This window comes from Arachis hypogaea, chromosome 17, assembly GCF_003086295.3.
Source record: "Arachis hypogaea cultivar Tifrunner chromosome 17, arahy.Tifrunner.gnm2.J5K5, whole genome shotgun sequence".
Lineage (NCBI taxonomy): Eukaryota > Viridiplantae > Streptophyta > Magnoliopsida > Fabales > Fabaceae > Arachis > Arachis hypogaea.
The window spans coordinates 87024235-87033513 of NC_092052.1; the positions used below are offsets into that span (position 1 = coordinate 87024235).

Genomic DNA, 9279 nt, shown 5'->3' on the forward strand with positions numbered 1-9279 from the left:
ATGTAAATTAATGATTGGGTTGAGAATTGTGTGAATTTGTATGTTTGGTGTGTTGAGAATTTGATGAATTGGATAATGAATATTGGTTTGTGGAATATGCATTTAAATTGTAAATTTGGGCCGGAGGCCGTGAATCTTGGGTCGGAGGCCGGAAAGAGGTAAGGAAGGTAAGTTAATATGTGTATTGTGTGATGATATAAGGGATTGGATGGATTTTAGATATTGAATGTGTGAATAATTGGTTTGATTTTTGAATAATAAGGTTTGATTAATTGAGGTGTAGAATTTGATAGTTTTGGGTGAAATTGTGTAGAAGAGGTAGGGTTATGGTCATTTGGATGAGTGGAAATGAATTTGGCTTGTGAACATTGGAATATTTGGTGATTTTTGTTTTTGGGTAAAATTTGATTTTTGACCAACTTCGGTGGTCTGTAACTTGGCCCTCAGAGTTAGGAATTCTTTTCAGAACCAAAATTTTGTGAAAGTTCATTCAACGATCTTTCCAACGGTTCTGGAAAGGTTGAAAAAGGAATTTGGCAGAAGAAGTTTTGTATGTCGGAAGTTTGGGGTTTAAAAATGTAATCCTGCAGCTTTTTAACTTAGTAAAAATTTTGGTAAAACGTACTCTGATGTGCACGCTTGGCCGACGCGCACGCGTCACTCACGATTTTTACCCTCTCACGGGTGCGCCTAGCCGTCACGTACACGTCGCTGTATTGATGCAAGTGCCCAGTAGAAGATCGAGAGAGTTGCGCTGGTACTGTGGTGGGTCTGTGCGAGGAGAACAAAACTCACCCACGTGTACGCGTCACTGACGCGTGATGGTGTTTTTATGGAAAAACAAATTCCAATCACCTAAAACTCACCGGCAAGTGTACCGGGTCATATCAAGTAGTAAAACTCACTTAGAGTGAGGTCGATCCCACAGGGATTGATGGATCAAGCAACTTTAGTGGGTGATTAGTTTAGTCAAGCTAACACTGAAGTGAAATTGGATGGGAGGTAGTCAACAGAAAGTAAATTGCAGGAATTATAAAGTGTAGAAAGTAAATTGCATTTAAAACTTAAAGTGCAAGAAAAGTAAATTGGCAAAATCTTAAATGACAAGAAATATAAATTGTATCAAATGTAAAAGGGATTGGGTGCAGAAAATTTAAACGAAAGCAATAGATCAAAGCTTAGAACTCTTGCAGAAAACTTAAATTGCATGAAAGTAAATTGAGAGCAATGTAAACAGAGAAGCAAAATTGCAGTAAATCAGAATTTAGAGCAGTTGCAAAGGAATTTAAAATTGTGCAGGAAATGTAAATGAGATTTGCAGCAAGCATCAAATGTAAAGTGCAGAGGAACAAGGAGATTTAAATTGCATGAAAGTAAATTGAAAGCAATGAGAACAGAAGCAATGGAAACCAAAGATCAAAAGTAAACTCAATGTAAATTGAATTTTAACTTGCAGCAAAAAGAAATTGTAGCAAATCTCAAACAGAAAAGTAAAATTACTTGAAGAAGTAAAACAGAAATGAAACTCAGCTTAATTGCAAAATGAAGTTGAAGATCTTAGGGGATCAAAGAGACTAGAAAACAAGTCTAGATCTCAACCCCTTCCTTGATCCAACCAAGAACAAGTGCGAAAGAAGTAGAAAAACAAATTGCAGAAGAAGTAAAGATGAAAACAGTAGAGACAATTTAATTCCAAACCACAATTCCTTGAATTATGCAGACAAAAAAATAGAAAGAGATCTCAAGGTGAGATTGAAACATAATTTCTTCAATTCTCCACCCAAGATCCAAAACAAAGAGTAAAAAGTGTAGAAGCAAGAACAAGGAAGAAGAGAGATCAATTCCCCTTCCCAATTCCCCCTAGTGCTCTCTAGTAGAGATGCCCTCCTAATACTTTCTAGTGGAGCTCCCCTAATGAGATGGAATTGATGCCTTTATATAGGCTTTACAAAGTGAAAATGAAAATGAAATTGAAATTCTAAACAAATTACAATTAAAATAAATTCCTAAGCTAACTAATCCTTGTGCCATTGAGTGCTGATGTGGGCTTTGCTTGCTTTGGATTTGAAGAGAGAGATGGGTTTGGTTGGCGTTGATTCAATTTGGTGAGGAATTGTGTTCAAAGGAAGTTTTAATTGAATTTTGGCCCATGGGTGTTGCTTCCAGGGGAGTGCTCTGCTCTTGAGGGGAGCGGAGCATTGAGGCTTGCATTGGGCCTTCTTTGTTGCGTGCCAAGTTGGGGAGCATTCAGGATAGCGCTCTGCTCTTGTTGGGAGCGGAGCATTTCCTTGCCTTGGTGTGCCTTGTGCGTGACATGCTTCCTTGGGCCATGTCAAACTCATGCGTGTCAAGCCTCCTTGGCCGTGTCACAATTGTGCAAGGAATGAGGAGAGTAGTGCTCTGCTCTCCTTGGGAGCGAAGCATTGCTTTTGCTTAGGTGAGGTCCTAAGTTTGAAACTTGGTGAAAGCATTTGGGGAGAGATTTTCCTTGAATTTTCATGAAGAGAGCACGACAATGCTCTCTCCAAGAGCGGAGCATTATGCTTTGGAGTGAGGCTCCAGCTTCGAACCTTGGTGGAAGCATTGGCTGATTTTTTTGCTTATTTTTGGTCCTTAAAGATGCCTTCGACTTGTACCTAAATTTCATGCCAAATATGGCTTGCCATCCATCATTGGAAAGCTCTGAATGTCAGATTTCCAACGCAACTGGAAGCACATCAATCGGACATCCGTAGCTCAAGTTATAGCCCTTTGAAGGAGGCATAGTCATGCTGTGAGCGCCCAAGCTTAACTTAGTGAAAATTCTTGCTTCCAAGTTGAAATTGCATCACGATGATGCTCCGCTCTTGGCAAGAGCGGAGCTTTGTGTGTTGATTTCCTATTCTCCTTTAATTTGGTCATGGGCCACGCTTTTAAAAGTGTGGCCTAAGCCTCCAAAGTGTGATCCAACTTCAAAGTGTGTCCCAAATCTCTTTTTTTTCTCCTTTTTAGCTTATTTTGTGCTTTTTGCTTCTTTTTTTTCTTATTTCCTACAAAATTTATAAAATCAAAAGATCAAGGAAATTTACCATTTAAGTACAAAAGGATTCATTATTCAAGCACAAATCATCAATTTCTTGTATGAAAAAGCATAGAAAAACATGACATGGTGACATGTCATCAACGCGCACGCGTCGCGCTACCTTTCTACTTTCCATGTGTGCACATGGACGATGCTCACGCGTCACTTCCTTTTTCTGCTTCCCATGCATGCACGTGGGTGACGCACACGCATGACCCTGTTTGAAGCAAAAGTTGAATTTTGAGTTTTTAGAGACGAATTTCAGACTTCTAAGCCTCCATTTTCATCCGCTAAGTCCTAAATCTTTATAGTATGCCTAGTAATGAAAAGAAGCTAGGACACGTGGTAACTTGTGGATGAAGTAAAGTGAGAATCAATGATGAATGATGTGTAATGATAATTGTATGAGTTGCTGAGGGTGATGATGGAAGTGCAGTGTATGCTGTGAGCCAAAGGGCTGTATTCAATAATGATTATTGGCTGCTTATGGGTTATATTATGAGCTGGATGGCTATGATAAATATTCATTGATGGCTGGAAAGGAAAATATGACTTCGAATGATTGTTTTATCTTGAGCTCTCTTTCTCGAAAGTGCGACCCCAGAGAGATGAAGGAAGGTGGGGATCCCCTTCCTTGTTCCTCCTGATATTGTAAAATCACCCCCAGCGAGATGGTGGAAGGTTAAGATCCCTTCCTTAGATCCTCCTGGGCATATGAGAATGTAACTCCTGGGTAGACGCAAGGGTTGTGGTTGTGCCCCACTTGCTCCAGGTTGGTTAGTATAGAGGCTCCTCGGTAGATGCAAAAGTTGTGGTTTTGCCCCCACTTGCTCCGAGATGTGGTGAGATATACCTGCTTGGGTAGATGCAGTGGCATTGATCCAGATGCTCTGGGATATGGTGAGATATACCTACATGGGTAGATGCAGTGGCATTGTTCCACTTACTCTGGGATGTGGTGAGATATACCTGCCTGCGTAGACGCAGTGGCATTGATCCACTTGCTTCGGGATATGGTGAGACATACCTGACTGGGTAGATGCAATGGATTGATTCCACTTGCTCCGAGTTTGGTTTTGAGACTCCTGGGGTAGATACAGTGGCTAGCCCCCCACTTGCTCCCAGTCGAGTATGATTTGAGATTGAAACTATCTGAGTCTCGGATTTCCTTGGGTAGATGCAGTGGGTCAGCTCCACTTGCTCCTGGTTGAGACTCGATATTCTGCTGACCCTATGTCATAAGTGTGGTTGGACACTGTCAAAGTTCTGGATGAGCTCGCCCCCGTGGATAAACACCAGTGTGGATGTTGTGTGATTATGATTATGATTATAGATAACTCGAGTTGGGGATGCACGACAGAGGGACAGTACAATGGTTAGCTACCAGGACTTGTCCGCTTGGCTTTATAACTGACAGATGAGACTCATCAGCCATAGGGCAGGCATACATCATTTGCATATGTTTGAATTGTTTGGGTTTGCCTATTTGTTTTGGATTGCTATATTGTATATGCTATGTTACCTGATTATGTGCTACTTGTTTTACTTGTACCTTATTGTGTATTACTTGCCTATATTACTTGTTACCTGATGATGTAATTGAATAATGATGATTATTATTGAATGAGAGAATTTGAGTTCCCTGGGTAGACACAGTGAAGTGATTTCACTTGCTTCAGGTAGAGAATGAGATAATTTGAGCTCCTTGGGTAGACGCAGTGAAGTGATTTCACTTGTTCCAGGTGAGGGTATGAGGTAACGATATAGAATTGCTGAGACAGAATGGCCGGGGATGATTTTGTTTATAATTCTGATTGTGAATCGCTGGACAGTTAGAAAGTTGGGAAGCATGAGGAATATGAATCAGATTTAGCATTCCCTTATGACAGTTGCCTATTTAAGGATTAGCGAGAACATAAGATGAATGTTTGGTGAAAGGAAGTTTAGGATGCTTAGTGAGTTTTTATTACAATGCATTGTATTTATTTGGCACTTTTACCATACTAGGAACCTATGGGTCGGGGGTTCTCATTCCGTATATATCTCTTGTTTTTCAGATGCAGGTTGATGAGCGGATAATTTATACGCTTTTTGTCATTGTTTTTACATAGTTTTTAGTATATTTTTATTGGTTTTTAATTAAAAATCACATTTCTGGAATTTACTAGGAGTTTGTGTGTTTTTCTGTGATTTCAGGTATCTTCTGACTGAAATTGAAGGACTTGAGCAAAAATCTGATTCAGAGGCTGAAGAAGGACTGCAGATGCTGTTGGATTCTGACCGCCCTGCACTCAAAGTGAATTTTCTGGAGGTACAGAAACTCAAATGGCGCGCTCTCAATTGCGTTAGAATGTAGACATCCAGGGCTTTCCATCAATATATAATAGTCCATACTTTTCTCAAGTTTAGATGACACAAACTGGCATTTAACGCCAGCTTTCTGCCCTATTTTGGCGTTCAACGCCAGAAACAAGTTGCAAAGCAGAGTTAAACGCCAGAAACAAGTTACAAACTGGAGTTCAACTCCAAGGTTGACCTCTACACGTGAGAGCTTCAATGCTCAACCCAATCACACACAAAGTGGGCCCAGAAGTGGATTTCTGCATCATTTACTCATTTCTGTAAACTCTAGTAACTAGTTTAGTAACTCTAGTAACTCATTTCTGGTTCCCCCTCTAGGGCCGAAGCCAATGAACACCATTATCACTTATGTATTTTCAACGGTAGAGTTTCTACACACCATAGATTAAGGTGTGGAGCTCTACTATTCCTCATGAATTAATGTAAAGTACTATTGTTTTTCTATTCAACTCAAGCCTATTTCTTCTCTAAGATATTCATTCGAACACAAGAACATGATGAATGTGATGATTATGTGATGCTCATCACCATTCTCACCTATGAACACGTGCCTGACAAACACTTCCGTTCTACATGAAAGCAAGCTTGAATGCATATCTCTTAGCCTCCTGATCTACGATTAGAGTCTTCGTGGTATAAGCTAGAATTATTGGCGGCCATTCCTGAGATCCGAAAAGTCTAAACCTTGTCTATGGTATTCCGAGTAGGATCTAGGATGGGATGACTGTGACGAGCTTCAAACTCGCGAGTGCTGGGCGTAGTGATAGACGCAAAAGGATTACTAAATCCTATTCTAGCATGATCGAGAACCGATAGATGATTAGCCGTGCGGTGACAGCGCATTTGGACCATTTTCACTGAAAGGACGGGATGTAGCCATTGACAACGATGATGCCCAATATACAGCTTGCCATGGAAAGGAGTATGAAGGATTGGATGAAGGCAGTAGGAAAGTAGAGATTCAGAAGGAACAAAGCATCTCCCTACGCTTATCTAAAATTTTCACCAATGAATTACATAAGTATCTCTATCCTATTTTATATTTTAATTATAATTTAATTATCACATCTCCATAACCAATTGAATCCGTCTGACTGAGATTTACAAGGTGACCATAGCTTGCTTCATGCCGACAATCTCCGTGGGATCGACCCTTACTCACGTAAGGTTTATTACTTGGACGACCCAGTGCACTTGCTGGTTAGTTGTGCAAAGTTGTGAAAAAGAACTAAGATTATGAACGTGCGTATTAAGTTTTTGGAGCCGTTACCAAGGAATGGACAATCACAATTTCGTGCACCAAGTTTTTGGCACCGTTGCCGGGGATTGTTCGAGTTTGGACAACTGACGGTTCAACTTGTTGCTCAAATTAGGTAATTTTATTTTAATTTTAAATTTTTGTTTTTATTCTTTTTATTTTCAAAAAATTTTCAAAAAATAATAATAAATTATTCTATGGCTTCAGAATTTTTAAGAATGAATTCTAGAGTTTCACGGTGATCTGTTGAAGTCTGGCTGGCTGTGAAGCCATGTTTAATCCTTTGGACCGAGATTTCAAACTTATCGTCACAAGAGTCCGTGGACTCCCATCTAATCAGCTGTTGTATGCCTGATTTGTATGCTAAAGCTTCGCTGGCCATTGGCCATGTCTAGTGTTTTGGACCGGAGCTTTCACTGAAAGCTTGGCTGGCTAGTAAGCCATGTCTAATTCCTGGACTGGAGCTTTAGACTAACATTGCATGATTCCTGGAATTCTCATTAAAAATTTTGAAATCCTTATTTTTCTTTTCCAATTAACTTTCGAAAAATTCAAAAATATATATATATATATACAAAAAAATTTATAAAATCACAAAACCAAAAATAATTTTGTGTTTCTTGTTTGAGTCTAGTGTCAAATTTTAAGTTTGGTGTCAATTGCATGTTCGAATTTTTCATAAAAATTTTCGAAAACCCATGCATAATGTTCTTCATGATCTTCAAGTTGTTCTTGATGAATTTTCTTGTTTGATATTTGCATTTCCTTGTTTTGTGTCTTTTCTTATTTTCCATATGTATTTTTGAATTATTAGTGTCTAAAGTTTGAAAATTTCTAAGTTTGGTGTCTTGCATGTTTTTCTTTTCTTAAAAGTTTTCAAGAATAAGTCTTAATATTCATCTTGATCTTCAAAGTGTTCTTGGTGTTCATCTTGACATTTAAAGTGTTCTTGCATGCATCATGTATTTTAATCTTGAATTTTCATTTTTTGAGTCATTTTAATGTTTTTCTCTTTCTTCATTAAACATTCAAAAATAAAAAAAATATCTTTCCCTTATTCTCTCATAAATTTTCGAAAATTTGGTTTGATTTAGTCAAAAAGTTTTTAAATTTAATTGTTTCTTGTGAGTCAAATCAAATTTTCAATTTAAAAATTCTATCCTTTTCAAATCTTTTTCAAAAATCAAATCTTTTTCATTTTTTCTTTCATAATTTCGAAATTTTCAAAATTTATTTTCAAAATCTTTTTCTTATTTCCATTTCATATTTTCGAAATTAATGCTAACAATTAATGTGATTGATTCAAAAATTTTAAATTTGTTACTTGCCTAGTAAGAAAGGTTCAATCTTTAAATTTTAAAATCATATCTTTTTGTTTCTTGTTAGTCAAGTAATCAAATTTAATTTTCAAAATCAAATCTTTTTAAATTTCTTTTTCAAATCATTTTCAAAATAAATGTCAATCACATCTTTTTCAAAATCAATTTCAAAATCTTTTCTATCCTCTTATCTTTTCAAATCTTTTTCAAATTAATCCTATCTTTTTGTTTGATTCTTATCTTTTTCAAAACTACCTAACTAATTTTCTCTCTGTAATTTTCGAAAATCACTAACCTCTTTTTCAAAATTTCTTTTCATTAACTAATTATTTTAAATTTTAATTTTAATTTTATTCCTTTTTGTATTTTTGAATTCTAACTAATATTTAAAATAAAAACAAAAATATTTATATTTTATTTTATTTAATTTTTGAATTCTTCTCCCTTTCATCTCCTTCTATTTATTTATTTATCTACTAACACCCCTCTTTCACTCAAAAATTCAAACCCACTCTTCTCCTCTGTGTTCAAATTCTTATCTTATCCTTCATCTATTCTTCTCTTCTTATACTCATATAAGGAATTTCTATACTGTGACATAGAGGATTCCATATTTTCTTTTCTGTTCTCTTATTTTTTATATGAGCAGGAACAAGGATAAGAACATTCTTGTTGAAGCTGATCTGGAACCTGAAAGGACTCTGAAGAGGAAGCTAAGGGAAGCTAAAGCACAACTCTCTGGAGAAAATCTGACAGAAATTTTCGAAAAAGAAGGAGACATGGCCGAACCCAACAACAATGCAAGGAAGATGCTTGGTGACTTCACTGCACCAAATTCCAACTTACATGGAAGAAGCATCTCAATCCCTGCCATTGGAGCAAACAATTTTGAGCTAAAACCTTAATTAGTTTCTCTGATGCAACAGAATTGCAAGTTTCATGGACTTCCATCAGAAGATCCTTTTCAGTTCTTAACTGAATTCTTGAAGATCTGTGATACTGTTAAGACCAATGGGGTTGATTCCGAGGTCTACAGGCTTATGCTTTTCCTGTTTGCTGTAAGAGACAGAGCTAGAATATGGTTGGATTCTCAACCTAAAGATAGCCTAAACTCTTGGGATAAGCTGGTCACGGCTTTCTTAGCCAAGTTCTTTCTTCTTTAAAAGCTTAGCAAACTTAGAGTGGATGTTCAAACCTTCAAACAGAAAGAAGGTGAATCCCTCTATGAAACTTGGGAGAGATACAAGCAACTGACCAAAAAGTGTCCTTCTGACATGCTT

General features: G+C 37.3%; 1 non-coding gene across 1 annotated transcript; it reads right to left on the reverse strand.

The window, feature by feature from the left end:
- Positions 1 to 9171: 9171 nt before the first annotated feature.
- LOC112768147 (small nucleolar RNA R71) lies at positions 9172 to 9279 on the reverse strand. Its single transcript, XR_003185586.1, has one exon. It is a non-coding gene; the product is annotated as a small nucleolar RNA R71 (small nucleolar RNA).